This window comes from Capsicum annuum, unplaced genomic scaffold (assembly GCF_002878395.1).
Source record: "Capsicum annuum cultivar UCD-10X-F1 unplaced genomic scaffold, UCD10Xv1.1 ctg3595, whole genome shotgun sequence".
NCBI classification, from domain to species: Eukaryota; Viridiplantae; Streptophyta; class Magnoliopsida; order Solanales; family Solanaceae; genus Capsicum; species Capsicum annuum.
The window spans coordinates 317,263-344,473 of record NW_025842902.1 but is presented as its reverse complement, the minus strand read 5'-3'; the positions used below and the strand labels follow the sequence as shown (position 1 = coordinate 344,473).

The following is a 27,211-nucleotide window of genomic DNA, read 5'->3' as shown; positions in this document are numbered from 1 at the left end:
CGATCCGTGATCATCAACACCCCACTATGAACTAAGGATTAGTCTCTCAATATTCCACATTGTTTATGGCTTTATGGCTGTTGAGACATCTGAGAGGGGGAAAAATTTATTTTTGGCTGAATTACATACCTTTCTAGGTGCCACTTAAGTAGTTACTTGACCGCATAAGCGCTCACCGCTAAAGCGGTTCGTGGCCTGAGTCACCCTCTGCTAAAGAAGACAAAGTTTCACTTATGCATCATCTTCTTTAACTGTAAGGGTTCTATTAAAATGACTAAGGTGGGTTCCGACCGTATCCTATAATGCAACCAAAGGGCTTCTTTAGAGGATACACCAGCTTTTCCTGGATTTTACAAAGTATGCATGACCCCTTTGTTTTCATTCAGAATCCCATAAATGAAAACAAACTATGCTTCTCTATAAAATTTGACATTCCAGATTCAGTGGCATTATAAAATTTTCTATCCATAGTCATTCTGATGGAATGTGGTACTCAAACTCAATAGCCATATTTACAATATTAAGAATAATAGCTAAAAATGACTCTAGAAAATTTGGACTTGAACTAAAGGTCTCCCAGCCTAAAATCAATATTTTAGAGCTGATGGAAATGTTGAATTGGCATACAAGGTTTTCAAACGAAAGTGTATGCATAAAATTCAATCCTTACTAGCTAAGACTTTAAAACAAATCTAGGCTAAAAGAATCAAACAAACTAGTTGGAAATTGAATTGCCAGCTCTACAAAGTCATAAATAACTTGAGGAGGCTAATGAAATATTCTAAAAGTCAAAAACATATGGAAAAGGAAATAATGCCCTAGAGGGTCATTATAATATCCATTACTAAAAGGACATTAGTTTGCAAAAGAAAATAGTTACAGTGTACTTGAATGCTCAATTAGGATAGGATATTGGTCCTATATCTGACTCTTGGTCTCCCAAGTAGCCTCTTGTATTGGGTGGTGTCTCCATTGAACCTTGACTACTGGGATATCACTAGAGCACAATTAGCTAATATTCCTGGCTAATATTCGAACTGGATCATCCATGAAGGTTAACTTCTCATCCAACTGAACAAAGTACCATCGAAGCACATGTGGCTCATCTAGGATATGGTGTCATAGTATAGAAACATTAAAAACTAGATGAATAATAGAAAAATCCAGGGGAAATGCCAACCTATATATCACCTATACAACAGTACAAGGAATATAAAAGGGTCTAATATATCTAGGAATGCGGTTTTCTTTCTTCAATAGCCTCATCATGCCTTTATGGGCGATAATCAATGAAATACTTAGTCTCCATCTCCATTTATCAAGGCACAATGTCAAGGATCTGCATATGCCTTTTTCATACTCTGAGCTGCTCTTAGCTTATCCTGAATCCCCCTAAATCTACCCAATGACTCCTAAAGTAAGTCAATACCACGAAGCCTAACCTTGTAGATCTTGAACCATCCTATTAGTAATAAAGAACACCTACCATATAGTGCCTCAAATAGTGCCATCTCAATACTCAAATGGTAGTTGTTATTATAAGACAACTCTACCAATGCTTAGTGCTTCTCCTACTTCTAATTTTTTTTTTTTTATTATGAAATATTTATTATTCATTGATAGATCTAAAGATTATATTGTAGAAGCTAACATCATCTATTGGCCTTTTATTTGTATCTTCCCTCGTCGAGTGGAATCTTTTATAAAGCTCTTTTTTTGGTTAACTGACCTCTAAAGTCCATTACACAAGTTCAAAGTATGTCATTGAGAACTTAAACTGTCTACTTCAACTGCTTATTAGCTTGATTATAAAAAGTGGGGCTAAGATCTACTCGATGATCTAAATCATCAAGAAAAGCCTTCTAGATGCTAGATATAAGTAGCGACCACTATATGAAATAATGGATATAGTCAATCCAGGAAGGCAAACTATCTAGATAACTTAAATATAGGCTAACCTCTCAGTGTTGAATGACATCTGAATAGGAGAGAAATGTACCAATTCGGTCAATCGATCTTAAATGACCTAAATAATGTCAAAACCACAGGATATACAAGGCAATCCACTAACAACATCTATGGTGATCTGCTCCTAATTCTACTAGGGAATGGGAAATCTCTAAATCAAGCCACTTGGCCTCTAATTCTTGGCCTTCCCCTCTTTACAACATAGGGAAAGAGCCACAAAATTTGCAATATCTCTCTTCATGCCACTCCACTTGTAGTGATGCCTTAAATCCATCGACATCATAGAAGTCCTAAGCAGAATAGAGTACCTAGAGTTGTTAGCCTTACTCAATATAAAATGAAATAGGTCTTTAACCCTCAGAACATAAATAAAGCTATCATATTTCAGAAGCTATTAAAATCCATGATATCCATCCTAGGCTCACCCCTTAACACTTGATCACGACTGACACAAAGTACCCCATCCTCAAAAGTTGAATCCAAATCATCTAAAGTAGGCCTAGCCTTAATAATAGAAAGGATACTCTTAGCATTTGAAATATCATGTTGTACTATAAAATTGGCTAAGGACTGAATGGCCTAAGCCAATGACCTCTAAAAAAACTAAATTAGAACCCAAGATACCTATACTCACCACCTTTTGAATTAAGGTATTCGCTACTACATTCGTGTTGCCCTATGTTATTGAATAGCAATGTGATAATCGTACTATAATTTAATCAATTTGTGTTGCCTAAAATTAACCTCTCCCTTAGTCATGTGATGTTAAAGACTACATTGATTAGTGTAGAACTTACAATACATGCCATATAACAATGCCTCCAAATCTTAAGAAAAAAAACTACCAGTTCTATCTCCAAATCATTAGTAGGGTAGTTGCGCTTGTGCACCTTCAGCTACCTCTATGAATAAGTAATAACTCAGGTTTGCTGCATAAACACACCACCTAGAAAAGGACTAAAAAAATTACACTATATAGTAAATACCCCACCATAAATTAGATTACCTAATATATTAGCAAAAGTGAACAAATCCTTTAGCCTCCAATAGTTGAACTCACATATCTTCCACCACTACAAAGGAACCTACTTACTGGTCAATATGGTCATCAGTGATGTAATAGTATAAGAACCCTCAATTAACCATATATAGTAACAAGGTTAACAAATAAAGCTATGAACCTCAGATAAAGATGTAGGCCTGGTCCAATCATGAATATCCTTAATTGTTACAGGATCTACTGTAATCCTATCCTTAAATGACACATGTCCTTTATTGTAACCAACTAAAACCAAAATATAAACTTTGAGAATTTTCATAAAAGCCTATGATCTCTGAAAATATGGAGCACAATCCTCAAATAATGCATATGATCCTCCCTATTCCTTTATTATACAAGAATGTCATACATTAACACAATCACAAAGAAGTATAAATAGGATATGATCATATAGGTCTTCAAATCCATGAATGGTATCATGGAATGGATCAACCCAAAAGACATCACCAGGAAATCATAATAGTCATATAAAATCCTAAAGATTGTCTTAGAGATGTCCTCAACCCAAATCCTTAACAGATAGTAACCAGATCTTAAGTTAATCTTAGAGACCACTGATGCTCCCTAGAGATAGTAAAACAAGTCATAAATATTAGGCATAAGACATCCATTGTTCATTATCACCTTATTCGGATGCTTGTAATCAATACACATCCACAAGAAACCATCCACTTTCTTCATAAACTAGATAGGAGCACCCCAAGAAAATATATTGTGCCTAATAAAACCCGTACAAAAAAGATCTTGAAGCTTAAATTCAGATCTATAAGTTTGATAGGTTCCATAGAAATAGGTAGGGTGACCGTCTTATGATCAATAATAAACTCAATATTATGTTCAGGTGGAAGATCAGGTATATCGGTCAAAAAAGTATCAAGAAAATCATGGACTATAGGAACAGAGTCATGTGAAGGACTCTCTATAGTAACATAACAAATATAAGCAAGATAAGACTTACAACCTCTCAAGATAAGTCTCCTAGCTCAATCATCAGAAATAATCCCTATTGTAGTGTGGATATTAGATCCCCGCAACACAATTGTTGGTATTATTTTTATATCTAAGGTTATATACTTGGAAAAGCAATCCATGACCACATGATAGAGGGATAACAAGTCCATGCCTAAAATTACATCAAAGTCTACCATTTCTAAAGCAATAAGATCATTATGAGAATCAAAATATTGGACGATCAAAATAAATGATTGATAAACTAAATCCACTACTAATAAATCACCCATGGGAGTAGGTACATATAATTACACAGATAAATAATCCCCAGAGAACTCCAATCATGGTTAATAATAAGTAGACATTAATGAATAAGTGCATCTCGGGTTAAATAAAGCAAAAGCAAGTTGATGGAACACCGAGATCATTAATTAATAATAATATCCGAAGATGCTATCTATTGTCTATAGGTACATCATATAAATGACTTTACTATCAACCTGGTTGGGTAGCTAATCGATTACCTCTTTTCTATAGGAACCTAGGAGACCACCCCAATGACCATGTATACCATATTTATCTATGGGCAAAACTGCCCTAATAGGTAAAACACTCTGCAATATAGGTACAATTGTCCCTTATTAAGAAAACTATGGAGAGAAGTGGTTGAAAGCCCTATGATCAAAATATGCCCTAGGTGTAGCACTGTACCCAAAAGATTTAACAAACATTGAATAGCCGTCCCCTCTAGAAAACCCAATATATGCCCCTTTAATGAATGATCACTAATGTATTAACGATGATCATAGTAACAAGGAGAACCATTATATGTAACTTGAACTGTAGGGTAAACGATGCTACTAGATTGACCCTAATGGTGATTAAACTGGCTAGAGGGTACCTAATTTGAGAATCTTAGCCTCTTAACCATTATCCACTCTGGCTTATATAAAATAACCATGATAACACATCATCTTATTGTTTCCCTCTTAGGCCTCGCAATGCATCTCCTTCCTAAAATATGGTCAGATAAAAAACCTTAATGAAAAACTACCAAAAACAACCAAACTCTATGTATCCATACAAAGAGAAAGTCCAAATCGGTGGATAAAATAATGAATCTGCTAATACTTGATTGACATGATAAATGTATCATGTCTAGCCATATTATGAAACTAAGTCTTACACTCAAAGATGGTTATAAAACCATACTTCAATCACGAATACTGACCTCTCAAGTGATCTATAAGGATATACGGTAAATACTTCTCAAAGAATATCTTAGAGAACTTAGTCCATGTCAAAAAGGGGAGATCCAACTATCCTTAAATTATGATAATCTATCCACCAATGTTGAGCAAAAAAATCTATTTTAAAAATAGTGTTGTCTACCCCATGAGTCTCTACTAGGCCAAAATTATTAAGCCTATACTCACCAAAAGTCATTATCGTAAGAGTACCTTTGCTTAGTGACCTACAAAACCTAGGAGGAGTGGATCTTAAGATTCTACCTAAAATCTTAAGCAAATCAATAGACATAGCAGGAAAGGAAACTATAGGCTGGGAAACAATTAGCGCTGAAGGGATTTCCACTTTGGGGGCCTCAACTATAGGCTGCACCTACACCCCTGCCTCGATACCACTCTGATCCACAAATATAGCATGATCAAACACTGCACCATGACTAAACCTAATAGTAAACATCTATATGTAATAACACGGAAATAAACTTTGGAAAAGATTGGGTTGCTCCCTACCCACGACTAACTGAGGTGGAGGAGTCTATAATGTGAAAGGAGGAATAGGGACTAGTTAAGTTTCTCTATTAGGATCTATAGCAAGGGATAAAACTTTTGGCTTCTCCCAACCTCTAGGTCATTCATGTCCTATGGTAAGATCCCTAGTCATAGCAGTAACTCACGTTATTATTATCTAGAAGAGAGTGAAGCCCAAAGAGTCTTATAAATCAACATAGACTATTAGCATTAAATGAGTAAAGTATGTGAAGATATCCTAGTAATGTCCTACAAATTATCAATGAAAAGAAATAAATGTCATCTTTCAAATCCAAAGGACTCTACTAGGCACTTTCTCTTGTACTAGCAATACTAATGAACCTTTGCTCTAATACTAATTTGTCAGAACTCGATTGCTTGAGTTATGCTGACATCTACTCTATCAAGCTAGAAGATAACCAAAACCATAAACCAGAATTACAAGTAGTGGGCTATGATGTGTGAGCAAATGCTAACATATTTGAGGCTTTTAACAAAGAATAATTGTGAAGTCTTATTCAACTTTTGTCGTTCTTTATTGGCTTATGTTTGGTTTTATAGTTTTAGCTGATATGATAGAGAACCAACAAGAATGGAAGCAAAGAAGGTGGAATTAATGTTTATACTCTGGTAAATTATTTTTTTTGTAGATAGGTTATAGTTCAAAGAAGGTGGAATTGATGTATTCAGCCAAGTGCCCCTGAAGGCATCTTTGACGATTGTCACGATTGTGATAAGCTGTCAAATTTGTCGTCAGAGACCTCAGCTCTGAAGAAGGGTCTGTCCAGGATGATGACATTTGTGATAAGCTATCATAATTGTGAAGGCCTATCAAAAATGTCATCACAAAAATCCCAACATTAGCTAAAATAGTGGGCCAAATTAAAAAGACCTCAGCCCATATCTTGGCCTTTCCACCTTCCCGCTTAGTTTTTAATTCATTTAAGTTATTTTTCTTCCATACTTAGAATATTTTCTTCCTTTATTTAAACTTTTTCCAAGTAAAATAAGAAGAAAGCTTCCTTGTGGAGGGGGGGGGGCTTGCAATCAAAATCAAAAACCTCTCTTTATTTATTCTTTCGCGTGTAATCAAAGAGAAGTTCTCCATCAGGTATGCTCAAAAACTGATCTTTCTTTTCAATTGGTAAGTGGCAAGTTGAGGCAAACACAAGTTCCTAAGAATCTTGAACCAAGTCCAACTCGCAAAAAGGGCTAAAAATTGAAACTAGGGTTTGTTGAGCGAGCCTAAAGCTTAAAAGTTCAGCTCGAAAATGAAACTCGAGTGGATTTTAAGAAAAAATTGGACCAAGAATTAAGTTAAAGTTAGTTTGGGAGTTCTGATAAGAGATTAATTTGGGAGTTCTGATAAGATATGACGACATTTATGATAAGTTATCACAACTGTGATAGCTTATCAAGAATATCATCAAAGGTTGCTAAAAATGTGTGGGTTCTGTTTAGCACTAACGATGTTTGTGATAAGCTATCACATTTGTGATGGCTTATCAGAAATGTCATCAAAAGTTGATAAAATCTCATGGGTTCTGGTTAAGGCTGATGATATTCGTGATAAGCTATCACAACTGTGATGGCTTATCAAGAAATGTCGTCACACCTGGGACCTAAAGTATTACTAAACCCTTTCAAGGGGTATGGAATTTCAATGATCGATGTGTTTGTGTTTTTACTCTTGAGGGTCGACTAATGGTTTTTCTCTTGCTACAGGTCTTGAAATGGCACTCAAAGGAAAGAACTCAAAATCCACAAAGAAAGTGACCAAGGGAAGTATATTTAGGAGACTCTTCAATGAAGAGTTTGATTATGAAGAGGAAGAGCCTCTGCTTAGGAAGCAAAAGAAGATGCAAAGCTCTAAAAATAATCCACCACCCCCACTAGTTGAGGTGGAGGAGAGTGAAGAAAGTGACACTGAGCCAACAATATCCGAGCATACAACTTTTGAGCAGTCGGCCTTTGAGCAACAAGAGTCTGAACATGTTTCATCTGAAGAGCATAATTCAGATCAACCTGAGTCTGAGGAACATAAGTTTGGGCAACCTGAATCCGAGGGACCATCAGCTGAGTCCTCTTTTACTAGGCCATAAGATGACGTAGACTATCCGATTTGAGGACTATGGTCAAATACAAGAATCAGAGTCCAAGATGGCACTAGATGGCAGATTGCCAAAGCTTAGAAAATATTCTTTGATGGGCTTCGCAGAACCATCAGAAGAGCTGTCAAGAGGACAACCTTTGAGGAGAAGATAATCATCACTAAGGGGTTGAGCAGAAATTCATTTTTCCCTATACTAGTTAGGGAGTTCTATGCAAACTACCAAGTTCACTTGGAAAACATGTGTAGAGAAGAAGAGAAAGCAGCTGACCAACCTTTGTTGGATAAAGTTCTGGTGCGGGGCGTAATGGTAGATGTTTCTGAAGCAACAATCAACAAGTTCCTTCATGGCCTAAACTTCACTCCTCAGGCCACTTTACCTACTTTCTATGCTCGGTTAAAGTATCTATAAAATCAGCGGAACTGGTTAGCCAAAGTCATAACCAATGGAGAACCGGAATGGCTAAAAAATCCGAGTGAAAGGATCTTCAAGGCCTCCCTGAATTCAGAAACAAGATTTTTGTAGGGTATTGTTCGTACTTGGTTGATTCCCACAGATGGTGATAATATTCTTAGGGATGATAGAGCAATATTAGTCACAAGTTTTATGGCTAACCTCAAATTAAATTTTGGAGAGATTATTATCGAAAAGATAAAAATTTATGTCTCGAGGTCTGATACAGCATATCCCTTCCCTTGTTTAATTACAAGGTTGTGTAGGCTAGCAAATGTGCCCAAGATTGTAGGGCTACAAGAAGAACTCCTTGCCAACAAGACCCATAATCCTATCAGAAATAAGGAAAATCAGCCAAGGCTAATGTTTGACAGAGGCGCAAAGATTCCCACTGACCCACCTGTCATAAGTACTAGTTCAGTGCCTAATCCAGAGATGCCTGATTCTGAAGTTGTACCTCCAATATCTGTAATAATGGCAAAATCATCAGTGTACAAAACTAAGACAATTCTTCCAGCTGCAGTGCCTACAACAGAATTTGCCTTCAACCTTATGAATTTTAAAAGAGTAGCAAAATAGTCCAAGTGGTGTAAGGCTCAGCTTAAACTCTTTACTAAGCAATTTGCAGCTGCAGTGGACAAGAGGGTGAAGGATACACTCGAGCCTTACAAGGCTCTACCAGGCAGGATTGATGAATTGGAGAACTACTTCAATGCTTAATTGAGAAAGAGGTCTTCTCCAAAGATGGGATTATTCAGATCAGACCTAGATAAAGTAAAGGTAGAGGTTGGAAATCTATAGCATCACCACTTTATGGCAACAGTAGACCTGGTAGATAAGGAGTCTGAGGGATAAATCTCAATGCTTGATCTCACAGAGGAGCCAGTAAAGAAAAAGAAAAAGAAAGGTAAGAAGAAAGACAAGGGAAAGAGAGAGAGACCCGATAGTTATGAAGAAAGAAATATGTAGAAGAGGGAAAGAAAGAAGTATGAAAAGAAGGAGATAAAGAAAGAAAGGATTGAGTCCTAAGCAGACAATGAGAAATGAAATACATCTATCCAAGCAAGAGCAGTAGGTGCCTCCACCAGTAAGCCTTCAGAGACTAATAGACCAGCTACACCAGAGCAATTCGAGGCTCCTGATAGAGATGCAGCAGCAGGTTCAGGAACCCATGACCCCTGGGATTGATCCATTTCAGGTATACTCTTAACCCTAAGTTCAGATTTTCTTTGATTTTAAGTTGTAGGTGTAGAGTAAATTGTGGTTGTAAAATTTTGTAGCCGATTAAGAGAAATACTTGTACTTGAGGCAATTGAATTGTTTTGTGATTTTTGTGCATCTCTTCAAGTGTTCTACTCTTTTAACTGTGTGATTTGTATTCAAGTGTGACCACTGTGCATCTTTGTATGGCATTAGTTCTAGTAACATAATAATCATTGCTAAATAGCTGCATGAACTGAATGAGTCATATCTTGTGATATACGTGTGTGTCATGTGTGTATGAGCAACTACTTAGTTTCCTCTATATGCTGAATCTAGAACTTGCCCGGTTAGTCTTACCTAGGTTGAAGGATAGGGATTAGGAAAAGATCAAACTTTATCCTAAATGACCTTTCCTATGTGCATAATATCTCTTGATCCCTGTTTTGAGCCTAATTAGCCTATTTCTTTGTATGACACCTGTCACCTTCTCATTTAGATCATAATAAACGTATTTTGGACCTGGTCCTCCTTGGACACTATGCACCTTGACTTAGGCAAATGGCCTAAGTTAAGGGTGGCTATCATAGGGGTACGTGATATAGAATGAGTATGAAGAAAGGTAGCAAAAAAGAAAGGAATAAAAATCTGGGTGCAAAAGAAAGGGCAAAAAAAAGAAAAATTGTGAAAAAGAATAAGTAATTGAGAAAAGACTATACCCAGCCTAAATAAGTGTGATCAAGGAAAGAGAAAAGAGAAAAAGGCTAATGAGTGTAACCCCAAAAATCTAGTGTAGTGTCAAGGAGGCTTAGTCACTTTAAATACCACTGAGTATCCTACCAGCCCCTAGCCTGTATTACAAGACTAAGATAAGTCCTATAGTGATACTAACGGACCTATATGAAGATCTGGGTAATAGAAATAAGGGCAATTCTATGGTACTTGGCATACTCTGATTGGAACTTCGTTCTGAGAGTGAGTGTTTGATTGTCCCCGTGGTTACATATATAATTCCTGATATGAGATAAGGGGAATGTCTTTGCTGTGAGGGCACACTGGTCACATTACAATATGAGATGAGGGGAATGTCTTTGCTGTGAGGGCACACTGGTCACATTGCTAGTTACTGACTTATTCGGGTAGTGTAATAATGGTCTATGCATGGTAGTTATTACTTAATTGATATCGTATCTTGATTCTTGTGTGTTGCGTTGGTGTTCTTCATTATTTTTGAATTGAGTGACCTTGGAGATAGTAAAAGGATTTTGAGATGATATGGATGATTGACTGCCAAATATACTTTGTAATTTCTTAGTTGTGTTGAGTTTCTTGAGGACAAGCAATTGTTTTAAGTTGAGGGTGTTGATGTGTGAGCTAATGCTAACACATTTGAGGCTTTTAACTAAGAGTAATTGCCAATTCTTAAGCAACTTTTGTCATTTTTGATTGGTTTATGATTAATTTTGCAGTTTAAGCTAATATGATAGAGAACCAACAAGAATGGAAGCAAAGAAATTAAAATTTAAAGAAATATGAAGACAAATGTGGCTGACGATATTTGTGATAAGTCGTTAGCCCTGTGATAAGTTATCAAGTTCGTTGTCAGCAGTAAATAGAGAATTGGCCTAAGTTAAAAGATGTGATGACATTTTGTGATAAGTCGTCAAGGGTCTGATAAGTTATCAAGAATGTCGTCAGCCTGAGGCAGCACAGGAGAACTGAAGTAGAGCTTTGATGACATTTTGTGATAGGCCGTCATGAAGCTGAAAAGTTGTCAAGTTTGTCGTCAATCTTAAACAGGAAGATCCAAAATTAAAGAAGAAGCTGACGACATTTGTGATAAGTTGTCAGCCTCCTGATAGGCTATCACAAATATCGTTACCTAATCAAAGGGATTTCTGAATTCTCTTATTATGTTTCCATAATTAGGGTGAACTATTTAAAGCTTTGTTTTAGGGTTTTTTGGTGAGTTCTGCAAATTGAGTTTTGACAATACTTTTGATATTTTCTCTCTAATTTCTTGACTTGAAAGAGCAAATACATTGAAGAGATTATTATTATTATTCTGGGATTTTCATTTATGATCTAATTTGTGATTCACTAATTATTATTCTTCATGTGGTAAGTTTAACTTTCAAAGCATGAATACAACTTGTTGTTTTGATTTGAGTATTATGAGTGGCTAATTTCCTTTAACCTGAATTATGGGATCTAGGGTTAGATCTTGATAAGGTGCTAAGTGTTCAAGATTCAAAAGGTGGTAGAATTTCTTGATAATTCTGAGGTTTTAATTAACTTCTGTTGGTTGCAAATAATAGATAACACCTTCTTTGGTTTGCTTGAGAAAGAAATAAAATATAGTGGGAAGTGAATTATCAACATGGACTGGAAAATACTCCGTTTAATAATCAGCACCGTAACAAGGTTAGTTAATCTTAGGTAAAATCTGGGCAGTGAATATAAATTCCCTAAGTCCGAGAGGATTAGGTAGTTAAATGCTTAAGTAGGTCGAGAGACATTTAAGAATAACGTCGATAAAGATAACTTGTTGTCCTACCTACCGTGAGAATCTTGAACCACCGTTAGCATCTGTCAATTACCAGAAACATTATTTATACTGAATATATAAAATAATATGTATATATATAGATATAAATTTATATATATAATAAAATATATATTATTTATATAATTTCAACTTTTCAATTTAACCAATTATTTTTTGAAAAATAAAATATCAAACCGTTTTAACCAAATTTCTAAAATTTAAAAACAAAACCAATCCAAAAAATCAAAAAATCGAAACCAAAATTAAATTTTCTCTTATAAGAAAAGGAGAAAAGTCGGATTCAAAGTTTCAATTGTTTGAGAGTATTCAAAATCAGAGGTTAGTTTCTTTAGCTTCTATTTTAAACTCAATACCTTTTTCATTTGCAAAGGTCCCCACTTGATCATTTTGAAGTCAAAGGTCCTGGTTTTGTATGTGTTGATACTTAATATTGATCGCCCGATACTCTTTTTAGGCCGCTGTTTTGCCAAAATCAATAATTTTAAGTATTAATACTTTTTTTACAAATTATTCTTGTATCAAACAAATATTGACGTGTCAAATTCATGATTTAACAAATATAAAAAGTATTTTATTACTTTTATTATCATTTTTTGCAATTTATCAATTTAAATGTAATATTTTTACATAATTTGTTAATATTTTATTTAGTATTCACACTTGTAAATTAATAATACATTGTTCATTATTATTATTATTATCATCATCATCATCATCATTATTATCGAAAATTTTAAATTTTATATTCATAATTTGTAGGTGTCTATTTCGAATTATTGTTATCGTTGATTTTAAAGTAATATATTATGGGTCATATTTTTCTTTACACAATTTATTAATAACTAATTTGAGAATAATTATATTATTTATTTTACTATTATTATTGTTGTATTAATCATCAACCTTAGTCAATTTAATTTTTTTCCAATTTATATATTTTTTAGCTTGATTTTGCCAGTTTATAATAATTTTAGCCTAATCTTATCCAATTTATTACAATCCTAGCCCAAATTGTGTCCAATTGAACTCAATTCCAAATTTCATTCAATTTTTTTAATCAAATTCTTAATTTTTAGATCTCAGTCGTTGATCAATATTTATTTATTATTATTATATTTAAATAGAAGCCTAAGTCGATTCAATTATCTTCTCAATTTTTTTAAAGTTTTAGTCAACCTTATATCTAATTGATGTCAATTTTAATCAATTTTTTTAACTCAATTTGGTTCATTTTTAAACCAAATTTACATAGAGTCTTATTGTTTTCCTCGTTATTATTATTATGTTATTATTACATTTATATCGTGTCTTAATATCCGTCGCTTTTTATATTACTTTTATATAGTTACTGTATTTATTAAATCATTTCTACAATTATACATGCCCATAATTTACAAACATTATCTATTATTATTATTGTTATTGTTGTTGTTGTTGTTGCTGTTATTGTTGTTGTTATTGTAATTGTTGTTGTTGTTGTTGTCGTTATTACGACTTTTCTACATCTATTAAATAGCAGCCTACTCAATTATTAAAAATAATAATTTTCTTTATTTTTTAATATTAATTTTATATAGTTACTATATTTATTAAATATCAACCTAATTCAATTCAATTTTCCTAATTTATTTAAATTCTAGCCATTGTATACTCAATTTGTGTCAATTGAGTTTAATCCGACTCAATTTAAATCCTCAATTCAATTTTTTAAACTCAATATCTAATCCCAATTTGACCCATCTCTTCAGTTTTAATCTCAACCGTTCATCATATTTAATCAACGGTCAATATTAAATTAATTTTCACAAATATTTTTGCTGAAATTGGACAACTTCAGATTATTTTTCTTGAACCAAGGATCTATTGGAAACAACTCATTTACCTCAGCGGTAAGGTCTGCGTACATTGTACCCTCCACAGTTCTCAATTTATGGGACTAAATCGGGTTAATTGTTGTATTCATTTTCTCGAAATCTCATAGAGAAAACAATCAAAAGATGTTACCTTGATTTTATTATTATTATTATTATTATTATTATTATAATATTTATGCTCAATTTATTTCAAATTTACTATCATTAATTTTTATATAATGTTTTCTATGTGACATACGTAATTTATTGTAAGAATAATAACTTTATAAAAAATATTAATTTATTAATAGTATAAATTTATTATTATATTTAAACAGCAGCCTAAGTTAAATCAATTATCTTCTTAATTTTATTTAAATGCTAGCCAACCTTATATCTAATTGATGTCAATTTTAACCTATTTTTGAATTCAATTTGTTTCATTTTAAAGCCGATTTTCATTTCCCTTTTTAGTTTTAATCACAGCCGTCGATCTCATGAGATTGACGGCAGAGATTAAATCTTGTTTTTCATATAAAAAAACACCCAAATACCAAAACCCTAATCTAACTCTATAAAATTCAGTCCCATAGCTCTCTCCGATTGCCTTCAATCGTCGTTACTGCCGGCGATGCCTTTCATCACCACATCTCCTTCATCCTCCGGCTGGCCAAGCTATCCACACCACCACCGTATGAAACAACCGCCGACAACCACCAAACAGCCGGCAATGCCCTTCATCACCACCAAACAACCACCGACAACAACACTTAACAACAATATACAGTGTATGTTTTCTTTGTTATGTTTTGTTTGGAGTTTGTTTCAGAGAGTAGGTACTGATATTTGTTCAATTTGCTTATTCCAGGATTCTCTAGTAATGTGTTTTTTTTGTTAAGGTTTGCGGCGATTTGTATATTAGTGCTTTTTCTTGCTAAAAAACTCAAGCTTTTGTAAGCTTAGAAACATTTTTACCCTTTCGTTTTCTCACCTGAACTAGATTGAATAACTACTTTGATTTCTTCCCATGGTTTTGCCATTCATAAATATTTGAACCCAAAGTTGCTTGTATGCATACTTGCATACAGTGCCTACAATAGTGATGAGATTATTATTAATTCCAATACATTTCGCTTTGATGAGGTTTAATAGTATCTCCTATAATTAGTTTCAACTTGAATTCTCTTAAATTGATTTCCTCTAAAAAAAAATTTAAATACATATTGATTAATGTAATAAGGGGAATGCATAGATTGAACATAGTAAATAAAAATTTAAAAGATTTCACTGAAATTATCATCTAAAGTTTTCTTCAAAAGCTAAAAATAGGTTGTTTCTTTTCTACAATTTATAGTTTTATAATCTAACAAACTTGCATATATAGTGATGTTCAGTATACTTCAGGATAATGTTGCACCTGCAAGTTTTAGGCTTAAGAACATGATATGGTGTTGGTGATGGTCAAGTTATTAGGTGTAGAGTATGTTAGGTTGTTATGTGAATTTCAGAGTTGAAAATGGGTTATTGTAGTCTTTTGAAATGTGTATTAGTGACTTTAAAATGATCAAATGTAGTCACTTGAGAAGTGAATTAGTAGCTTGAAAATGGTTTAACTATTAAAAAAATTGACAAAACCTACCACAAAATGTGATCAGAAAAAATCGACTACAAGTGGTCGATTTTTTTAAATTTTTTTTTTTAAAAAGTGACCACATGTGGTTCCTTTTATATTTTAAAAAATTAAAATAATTATTTCAATAATTTTAAGTTTAATTATTAATTATTTTACAAATAAAAATTAAGAAAATAACAAAACCAACCACTAGTGGTTTTTTTTTTAAATATAATTAAAAATATTTAATAAAATCGACCACTTGTGGTCGGTTTTTAAAAATTATTTTTTAATTTATTTTTAAAAGAAAATCGACAACATGTGGTCGGTTTTTTCTAAAATTATAATTTTAAAATAATTTTTATAAACCGACCACAAGTGGTCAGTTTTATTAAATATTTTATAATTATATTTTTTTAAAAATTGACCTCTTGTGGTTGGTTTTAAACAAATAATTAAAAAATGTTTAATAAAATCGACCACTTGTAGTTGATTTTTAAAAATAGTTATTAAATTTATTTTTTAAAAAACGAACCACTTGTGGTTGGTTTTTGAACTTAAAAAAAAATTAAAAGTAAATAATTTTTAGTAACACCTAATTATGTATATGTAATCAAATATATATATATATATATATATATTATTTTCATTAAAAATAATTACATATTTATAATTTTTTAACTTACATTGATCACACGTAGTCGATAACCAGTATAATAACAATAAAAATCAAGAATTCTTAAATTTTGTGAAAATATTACTCTTAAAAATAATTCAAATAAAATAAACAAATTACGTTAAACATAATCTTTATCTTTTACTTATGTTTCAATATATAAGATAAATATTTTTCTTTGTATCTACGTTAAATGACGTTAAACATGCATAATCTTTTTATAATGCATATGTGTGTGTATATATATATATATATCATACCATTGAGATAATTATAATATGTTACTATTCCAGTCATAATTAATAAAGTAATATATAACTGATAATTCATTAGAATACAATGAACGTGTTCTATTATAAGGCAATATACTTGTGGATGTGATATATATAGTATGCATTCAAGAGTTCATATATATATATATATATAGTGATCGATTGGTGAACAATGTAGTCAAAACCTAGTATATTAAGCTAATCAAATATAATTAATCGATCACTCATCTAAGTATGTATAAGAAACACATCGCATTAATATTATTGGATAATATACTTGTGTACGTATGTGATAAATATAGTACGTATTTTGAAATTGCTATAGTTGAGTATGTGTATGTATATATAGATATAGTATATACATATTATATAGTGAAGGTATATTAATGACATAAGATTATAATGTAATCGATAATTCAATTGAGTATTTGAGAAATACATTGTATATTATAAGATGGGATGGTAAAATCGTGTATGTGATGTGTATTGTACGTATGTGAAAGGCGATAGACAATTGAATATATGTATATATACGTATATATCGTGTAGTAATCGATAGTTAGATAACTAGTTAACTGAATCTATATATCAGAATAGTTTGAATGATATGTTGATATATATCATACTATTGAGGAAGTAAATATACTATTTTGGGTCAATTTAGACATGCCTATGTTGTTGATGTTGTAATAACGTAAGAGTAGTATTACAAGGTATGTATGTAATATACAAGGTATCATAATTTGCAAAATTCATTGATATTATTATACAATTGAGGAAATATACTATTCGTGTTAATGTGATGATAAAATAACTACTTATCTGATTTATATATATACGAATTGTATTAAATTAATGGGATGTTGTCCCGGTTCCATACACAGTGTATGTAGTGTGTATTTATATATATACGAATTATATTAATTAATTCAATGTTGTTATAAATATTATAGAAGTTATTAAAATTTTAATTTGTTAAAAATTAATTTTAATTTATTAACTTATTTTTGTAATTTATTATTTTATTAATTGTAATTTGTTAAAGTTTAATTTCAAAAATACTTTTTTAAAATATTATGAAAACCGACCACATGTGATCGATTTTCAGAGATATTCTCAGAAAATCGACCACATGTGGTCGGTTTTTGTGATATTTTAAAAAAATATTTTTGAATAACCCGATCCGACCTGACCTAACCCAATTTCAAAATTTCCTCTCTAATTTCCCTAATCAGAACTACCCACCCTCATATTTCGATCCCTCCGTTCCAATTAGTAGCAACAACACATTCCTTCATTCCAATTAGCAGAAATCGTTCTCATTCCACAATCTAAAGGTGAATCATTTCACCAATTGTTTTGCCATTGTCTATTTGTTACTTGAAAAGCTTCCTTTTTGTCAGGTACTATGTTGTTTTTGTTTCTTAATTATTGATAAAGATTGGAACACACGCTTTTAGTTTCTGTTCATGTGTGTTGTTAATATATACTATTTAATGAAATACTTCACCACAATTCTTTGTGTTTTTCATCATATCGAAATGGATTCTTGCTTCCTCATTATAGTTAAAGATTGAAGTTTTGTTCTCTTTCTTGACACTCTTTTAAATTGTAGTTACCTTCAAGTAACGTGATTTTGGATTTTTATTGTTATTTTACCTCTATTTGTGTGAAATTTTGGAGTTTTGTAGTGGTAATAATGTTGTATTTGTTGTTATTTTCTTGATTTTGGTTATATATCAGTAAAGTATAAGAAAAGAGCTGAACTTTTTGCTATTTATTTGCTATTTTGCTTCAATGTTGTGCGCAACTTTTTTGGGTTATTATTTCTAGATTTAGTTATATATAGAAAAAGTACAAGAAAGCCCATTAAGAAAAAAACTAAACTTTTTGCTATTTATTTGCTAGTTAGCCCCAATCTTATGTGAATTTTTTTAGGTTACAATTTTTTGAAAATGATTGTTTTGCTATTCCGAATTCGGTAAAAGATTTGCTTTGTTATTGTTTTGATAGTTAGTCATATGAAAATGGTTAAGTCTAGGGACGTTAAAGGGGATTTTTTGTTTTGAACATGGTTTTGTTTTGATAGTTAGTCACTTGAAAATGGTTAAGTATAGGGACTCTAAAGGAGATTTTTTATTTTGAATATGGTTTTATTTTGATACTTAGTCACTTGAAAATGGTTAAGTTCTTTTGATACTAAGGTCATCATTTCGATATTGCAGCTTCCGGTGAGAGAATCTATAAGTAGATTGAAGCTGCCATTTTGAAATATCAAGAAATTTAAGGAAAATATCAAGGTATGTTGACATAGTGAAGCCGTGTGTGGCCTTGTGTGATTCACTATTGTTGTTATCTTCCTTTTATTGTTCATATTGAAGTCTAGTGAAGCCGTGTGTGGCCTTATGCAATTCACTAGCATTGTTCTTGACATCTTGTTGGTCTTTTTGTTGCTTGTTTCTTGTATTGTTAACTTGATCTTGTATCATTTGGTATAAAAGCTCAATGTTTGGTTTTGAATATGAAGGGACTTGGTAGGTATTTTTTTTTGTTTTGAATGTGATTATATTTGGTGACTTGGTAGGTTGAAACTGATTAAGTGTAGGGACTGTAAGGGTGACGTGGTTGGTTTAAAGTGGTTAAGTTTTGGGACGTTAGAGGTGATTTTTTTGTTTTGAATTTGGTTTTGACTTAGTTACTTGAAAATGGTTAAGTGTAGGGACTTTAAAGGGGATTTTGTGTTTTGGATATGGTTTTGTTTTGATAGTTAGTCACTTGAAAATGGTTAAGTGTAGGAAATTTAGAGGGGATTTTGTGTCTTGAATATGGTTTTGTTTTGATACTTAGTCACTTGAAAATGGTTAAGTGTAGGGACTTTAAAGGGTTTTTTTTTATAGTTAGTCACTTGAAAATGGTTAAGTGTACGGACTTTAAAGGGATTTTTTTTGTTTTGAATGTTGTTTGGAAGGTGACTTAGTTGGTTGAAAATGGTTAAGTGTAGGGACTTTAAAGAGGATTTATTTGTTTTGAATGTGGTTTGGTATGTGACTTAGTTGGTTGAAAATTGTTAAGTGTAGGAACTTTAAAGGGGATTTATTTGTTTTGAATGTGGTTTGGTAGGTGACTTACTTAGTTGAAAATGGTTAAGTGTAGGGACTTTAAAGTGGATTTTGTGTTTTGAATGTGTTTTTGTTTTGATACTTAGTTGGTTGAAAATAGTTAAGTGTACAAACTTTAAAGGGGATTTTTTTGTTTTGAATGTGGTTTGGTAGGTGACTTAGTTTGTTGAAAATGGTTAAGTGTAGGGACTGTAAAGTGGATTTTGTATTTTGAATATGGTTTTGTTGAATCTAATTAGTTGAATCTGATTGATTGCGTAGATGGAACCTGATTATAGCTGGATATATCAGCGAAACTATAAGAATAGAATGGGTATTAAGGAGGAATTTGCTGAAGTTGTTAAAAGATTTGTTAAACATGCTAAGACACTTGATGTTTCGACACGTTTTTGGGGCTATTCATTGTCCTTGTGTTAGATGTGATGGTATAATCTTGTAAGTGAAGAAGTTTTAAAGGAACATATTTTAGAAAGAGGTTTCGCGAGGACTTTTTAAGATTACGTGATATTCATGGTGATGTTGCGCATAATAACTTTGTTGTTTGAGAAAGCAGTAGGTTTACAGGGCATAATGACTATCAAGATACTAAGATAACAGAAATGGTGCTTGATGCTTTTGGGATGCAACACGAGGGCGACTTTAGGAAAAATGTCAAAGATGTTCCTAATAGCGAAACGAGCAAATTCTATGAACAATTTCATGCTGCTAGCCATCCTTTATTTGACGGGTGGTCGTACTCTCGTTTGTCTATTGCTGTTAGATTATTAAGCATTAAATCTGACTGAAATATTTCTAAAAGAGGAATGGACTCAATAATAGACCTAATTAAAGAGTTAGTTGACCCCATCTTGGAGGTTCCTGATTCTTTCTATAAGGAAAAAAGATTATTGTCAAAGTTAGATCTCTCCTCGGTTAGAATTAATTATTGTAAAAATTGCTGCATGTTATACTTTAAGGAAGATGCTAACCTAGAGTCCTGTAAGTTTTGTCAGCACCCTCGATATAAGCGTGGTTCTAGTGGAAATCAAATTGCTATTAAGGCGATGCGTTATTTACCTCTAATACTAAGGTTGAAGAGGTTGTATGCTTTAAATAGCTCAGCTTCTCATATGAGATAGCACAGTGAAAATAGAAAGCCCGCTGGTGTTATGTATTATCCATCTGATGTAGAGGCTTGGAAGTATTTTGATGCAACTTATCCAGATTTTGCAGCTGAGCCACGAAACATTCGTTTGGGATTATGTGTAGATGGGTTCTCTTTTTTTTCAGTAAGTGCTGCGCCATATTCATGTTGGCCTGTATTTATCATGACTAGTCCCTATATATTTTTGAAAGGTGTTGTTCATGGACCACATAATCTAAAAAGCAGAATAGATGTCTACTTACAACCTTTGATCGATGAACTTCAAATTTTATGGCATGAGAGGGTTAAAACTTGGGATATCTCTTTTATATAGTATTTCAATTTGCGTGCATATCTAATATGGACTGTTAAAGATTTTCTCGCTTATGGAATGTTGTCTGGGTGGATGACAGCTGGAAAGCTATCTTGTCCATACTGCATGAAAAAAAACAAAGTCTTTCACTTTGAGACATGGCAGGAAAATTAATGGTTTGATTATCATTGTTGTTTCTTGCCACTTGATCATGAATTTAGGAGACTCAAGAATGTATTCATAAGGAATAGAAGGGCATATGATGGTCCACCTCCAAGGCTGTCTGGTCATGACATCTAGGAGATAGTTCAGGATTTACCTAAGGCCAGTGAAGAACCATTGTACAGGCTTGATGGATATGGTGTTTCGCATAACTGGACTAAGAAGAGTATATTTTGGGAGTTAGAATATTGGCCAGATAATTTACTTAGAAATAATGTTGATGTCATGCATACTAAGAAGAACTACTTTGACAACCTGTTCAATAGAGTTATGGATGTCACCGGCAAAATAAAGGATAATCCTAAGGCCAGACTTGACTTACCAGAATATTGCAAACACAACGAATTACACTTACAGGAGGGGCTCAATGGCAATGTTCTTAAATCCAAGGCTAGTTTTACATTCAAGTTAGACCAAAAACGTCAAATATGTGAGTAGGCCAAAGTTTGAAGATGCCTGTCGGATATGCCTCAAATTTGGGTAAGAGAGTTGATATGGCACTGGGATTATTGTATGGAATGAAAAGCCATGATTTTAATGTTTTCATGGAACAATAACTTGAAATTGCATTTATTGGTTTACCTGAAAACATATGGAAACCAATAGCAGAGATCAGTTTGTTCTTTAAAGACTTAGGTGCCACCACACTAAAAGAAGAAAATCTGGCACGAATGGAAAGTAATATTGTTTTTATCACCAACAAGCTGGAGAAGATTTTTCCTCTAGTATTCTTCGATGTGATGAAACATCTTCCCATTCACCTTGTGCATAAATCTCAGCTACGCGGTCCAGTTCAAACTAGGTGGATGTATCCATTCGAAGGGTAAGAAATTGCAACATATTTAAATTCGTACATATCTTTTTTAAATATAATAAACATCTAATCTTAAGATTGTACAGAGCAATTTGAAAATTGAAAAAGGGTCCCAAAAATAAACATAGGGTGGAAAACTTTATAGTTGAGGCATATCTTTCAAGAGAAACGTCTCAATTTTGTTCATACTACTTTGGTGATGAAGTTGCTTGTTCAAGAAACCAGTCGAATCATCATCAGGATGATGTGAATGAGCCTTTTTGGCAACCGATATCCATTTTCAATCAATCTAGTTGTAAGGCTAAAAAGACCATACCTCACCGGTTCACTCCCACGTGATGTAAAGGAGCAACTTTGTATGTCTTGCTGAATTGTCCGAAAGTTGAGCCCTTTCTAAAGTAAGGTGATTAAAATTTTAACATATCTTATTTGTTTACTCATTCTCTTAAAGAAACTAATTGTGTTTCGCATGTTGGATCTTCAGTTCATTTAAGACTCAATTCCATAAAAATCAAGTGTACCCATCCTTTGCAACATGGTTTACATATGAGGTTTGTAAGTGTATTAATATTTCTACAAATTTTAAACATTTACACATTCCTCAACTAACATATATATAATATATATATGTATAATATTTTAAGATACATCACTCACCAAATGCAGCCGCATATGATCAAATCTTGAGAGATAGTTCTTTGGGTCCAGTTGAAGCTCATGCAATGCCCCATTACATAGTAAATAGGTTCAAATTTTCCACTAAACAACACTCTAGAACAAGGAAAACAAACAATAGTGGTGTTTGGGTTAAGGGTGATAATGATGTTGATTACTTTGTCATCATACACGAGATCTTAGAACTAGAGTATGCTGGTTTCCTAATAAGAAAATAGTCCTCTTTCGATGTAAGTGGTTTGATCTAAGAACAAGAGGCACAAGAGTACATAAGGAGCATAACATCATTGAAGTGAAGCACAATAGGTCGTATCCTATTTACGATCCATTTGTTCTAGCGCAAAATACTAAACAAGTGTATTATGCTCCTTATCCATTGCATAGTAACAAGTTTGATTGGTGGGCTGTAATCAAAACAAAGCCTATGGGACGGGTGGAAGTTGAGAATGTGTTGGAGACTAAATATCAAAATGAAATGCAGATTGATCACCAGCTAGTGGATGTTGACTTAGTGGATAATTTGAATCACCCGAAAAATATATTTGAAGAAGTTAATATTGCGCAAGAAGAGGCTGAGTGGGTAGGAGATGTGGAAACTTTCGAAGAAGGTGAATGGTTTAGTGGAGTGTCTTCAGAGTAGGAGGATTAGTTGTGTAGGTTTTATTTATTATGTATTGATGTCTTTATGCTTTGTACTATATATTTACCTTTATGTTTTTCGTTTAAGATAGATATGTAATATACTGTTTAAGATTGTTGTTTTCACTGTTTCATAATTTATATAGTAATAAAAATATTCTTGTCTATCTCGTTTTGCTGGAGCAATTTGAAATGTGATTTAGTAACTTGATATTAGTTATTAGGAATGTTTTCTCATATATTCATTTTGTAGGAACTAACTACTTGTTAACTTTATATAATTTAGATGACAGGCAGAGCTGACAAAGGTAAGGAAAAAGTTGATCTAACAAAACCAAAAAAGAAAAGACAGCATCCGCCTTATAGATGACCGATAGGTATTCACATATCTGAGGGTTGGTTTGCTGATGCGACAACACGAACCTCATATTCTAGATCATCCTAGCATTCAGTTCCCACTCCTACGCATGTGGGTCCACTTCACGGGTCTACACCGACCCAATCTGCTTCCATCATCATGCCACGACAACCACAATACTATCAGACGTCCGTTGGCACATCCGAACATGTGTTATCATCGATACCCTCCTACAGCAGTCATGCAGCTACATATAGTGATTCTGCTGGATTTATTGGGTTGTTGGATCTTCATCTTGGAGGCACTCCATCTGGTGCTTTAGATCCGCCCAGGCCATTGCATCCACCATCACTTGATCTACAGCCAAGAGACAGAGATGATTATGGGAGGCTTTATCTCATTCCATTTGCGATAGGGTAAGATTTGTAAATATAATAACATTATTTATTTATTCATTACTATATTATTATGCTCTATGAAATTACGGTTTCATCTGGTGTTGTAGGTTTAGGCTGGATGCTAAAGTTGGACAAGCTATGAGAAAACGCTTTTGTTGAAACTTCAACGGCTACTGGACCAGTTGGTGTCAGGTTCCAGAACTTGATAGGGAGAGAATGTTTAAAGAATTTAAAGTAAGAATTTAACTTATCGACTACTTAACACTTTGTTAGAACAAATAATTGAATATTATATTTTTGTTTTTGTTGCAGAAATTTTACTGGTGGGATGATGCGAATACATTTCTTATAAGGGGGAACTTTTTCATAAGATGTAGAGTCAGGTTTAACGGTCTGTTAGATTATGCCCGAACAAAGTTGGTGAAACCTGACTGGATTAGTGAACCCTTATGGTAACTGTATCTTCACCTTTGGAATAGCGAAGGATACCAACTACTGAGGGAAAAAGGAAGGAAATCTCGGGCATCATCGAAGGGTGGCTCCCTACATATTGCGGGTGCCAGAAGTACCCTTGTTGTGCAGGAAAAATTGGTATTTAACTTTTACAATTTTAACTGTTTTCTTCTATTTAAATTTTTAATTATTTGAACATCGATAATTTTTTAATATGTAGAAAAAAGAAAAGGGTAGGGAGATACCACACGATGAGCTATTCGAGGAGACTCATCTGAAGAATAAAAAGAACCCTACTGATGGAGATGTCTGGGTTGAACCTCGTGCAAAATCTTCCCATGTAAGAAATAAATATTGCATTCATGAATCTTTTTCTCAAAATTGATATTATTCTATTATAAGTACTGTAATATTTTTTGACTTTTAATTTTAACTTTACTTTGAATTAATATAGGACAAATATAGGTAGCTCCTTAGTGAGTATCGTAGTACTCAGCCTCCTGAAACTCAGGGTGACCCACTACCCCAACATGTAGAGGAGGAGTTACGGGGAAAAGTTGTGGGTCCTGCAGTTAGAGGCCATTACTACGGATACCATAACAATATTTTTGGAGATAATATTAGATGTTCATTCGACCTTGCATACTCTAGCTCCTCAGCTGATAGAGAAATCATTGTAAGTATAGAAAGTACGATTTTTAAACTCACTGTAGAACTTTCTAAACAGAGAGAGAGGTTGCAGAAAAGAGAGGACAAAACTTTATCACAAATCAGGATGCTGCAGGAGCAGTTCAGCTCTTTCATTCAGAATGCAAGGATTATTCCTCCACGTCCTGGTGATGTTGTTCAGGCTACAAAAAGACTTAGCCCCTTGGATGATATCAACACAGATGAGGACATGGAAGATGAGGACAAGGACAAATTCGATGATGATGACTTTTAGTTTTTTGAATTTTATATGTGTTGTACTTTGAATTTAGATATTATGTTGTAGTTTGTACATTTTTGAAACTATTGTTGTAGATGTTAACACTTTTGAAACTATTGTTGTACTTTGAATTTACACATTATATTGTAGTTTTTACTCTTTTGTAACTATTTTTGTGTTGTACACTTTTGAAAGCATTTACAATTGCTGACTTAAAAAAAATTCATAGAAAAACCGATCACAAGTGGTCGGTTTTTTAAAAAATAAAAATAAAAAAATCGACCACTTGTTGTCGATTTTTTATTAAATAAATTAATTAATTTAATAGAAAATCGACCACTTGTGGTTGGTTTTCTATTTAATTAACTAATTAAATTAATTAATTAATATATTAGAAAACCAATCACTTGTGGTAGGTTTTCTATTAAATTAATTAATTAATTTGTTAGAAAACCAACCACATGTGGTCGGTTTTCTATTAAAATTAATTAAATAATTAAATAAAAAACCGACCACTTATGGTCGGTTTTGATTTTTTTCTTATAAATTAATTTTTTAAATTTTAAAAACATAATAATAAATTTTAAAAATAAATATATTTACTTGAAAAATCGACCACAAGTGGTCGGTTTTTTAAAAACTACCAATTGTTTATCGACCACACAATTTGATCGATTTTGTGGTCGGAATTTTGGGAAAACCGACCACATGTGATCGGTTTTCTCCTTTTTTTTAGTAGTTTTTAGTGTAGTTACTTGAAAGATGAACTTTTGTTTTGAAATAAGTTAAGTGTAATCACTTGAAAATTTGAATTTATGACTTGAAATTGGTTTAGTGTTAGCACTTGAAATGTGAATTCAACAACAACAACAACAACATACCCAATGTATTCCCACCTAGTGGGGTCTGGGGAGGGTAGAGTGTATGCAGACCATACCACTACCTCAAAAAAAATGGAGAGGATGTTTTCGATAGACCCCCAGCTTAGGACCAATAACAGTATAACAAATACAAAAAGTAAGTGGATACAAACTAGTATGGTACACAAAACAAACTAACATTATAACAAACACAAAAGATAAGTGCATAATAAACTAGTACGGGATGCAAAAAATCCAACACCACTCGACCCTAAAACTACAGCCCCAAAACTACGAACCAGAAACTCCAGACCCAAAGGAGCACTCCCCTATTACTACCGCTGCGCTTCCACCTCCCAATCCTCTACCCTAATCCGCATCCTCCACACCTTTCTATGAAGGGGCATGTCCTCTGTAAGCTGTAATTGCTCCATATCATGCCTAATCACCTCCCTCTAATATTTTTTGGGTCTACCTCTATCCCGCTTAAACCTATCCATAGCTAGAGTCTTACATCTCCGCACTGGAGCATCAGGGCCTCTCCTCATCATATGCCCAAACCAACGTACCCTCACTTCTCGCAACTTATCTTCCACCGAAGCAACTCCCACCTTATCTCGAATAATCTCATTCCTTACCCTATCTTTCCTGGTATGTCGACACATCCATCGCAACTTTTGCATCTCCGTCACCTTCACCTTTTGGATGTGGGAGTTCTTAACTAGCCAACACTCTACTTCATACAACATAGCCGTCCGGACTACCACTATGTAGAACTTACCTTTAAGCTTTGAAGGCATCTTCTTATC

General features: G+C 33.2%; 1 long non-coding RNA gene across 1 annotated transcript; it reads left to right on the top strand.

Annotated features, from left to right (window-relative positions):
* Positions 1-14,492: 14,492 nt before the first annotated feature.
* Positions 14,493-25,734, top strand: LOC107855829. The gene is made up of 7 exons (XR_001670375.2): positions 14,493-14,728; positions 18,726-18,800; positions 23,692-24,179; positions 24,269-24,395; positions 24,474-24,752; positions 24,835-24,954; positions 25,342-25,734. It is a non-coding gene; the product is annotated as an uncharacterized LOC107855829 (long non-coding RNA).
* The last annotated feature ends 1,477 nt before the right edge of the window (positions 25,735-27,211 follow it).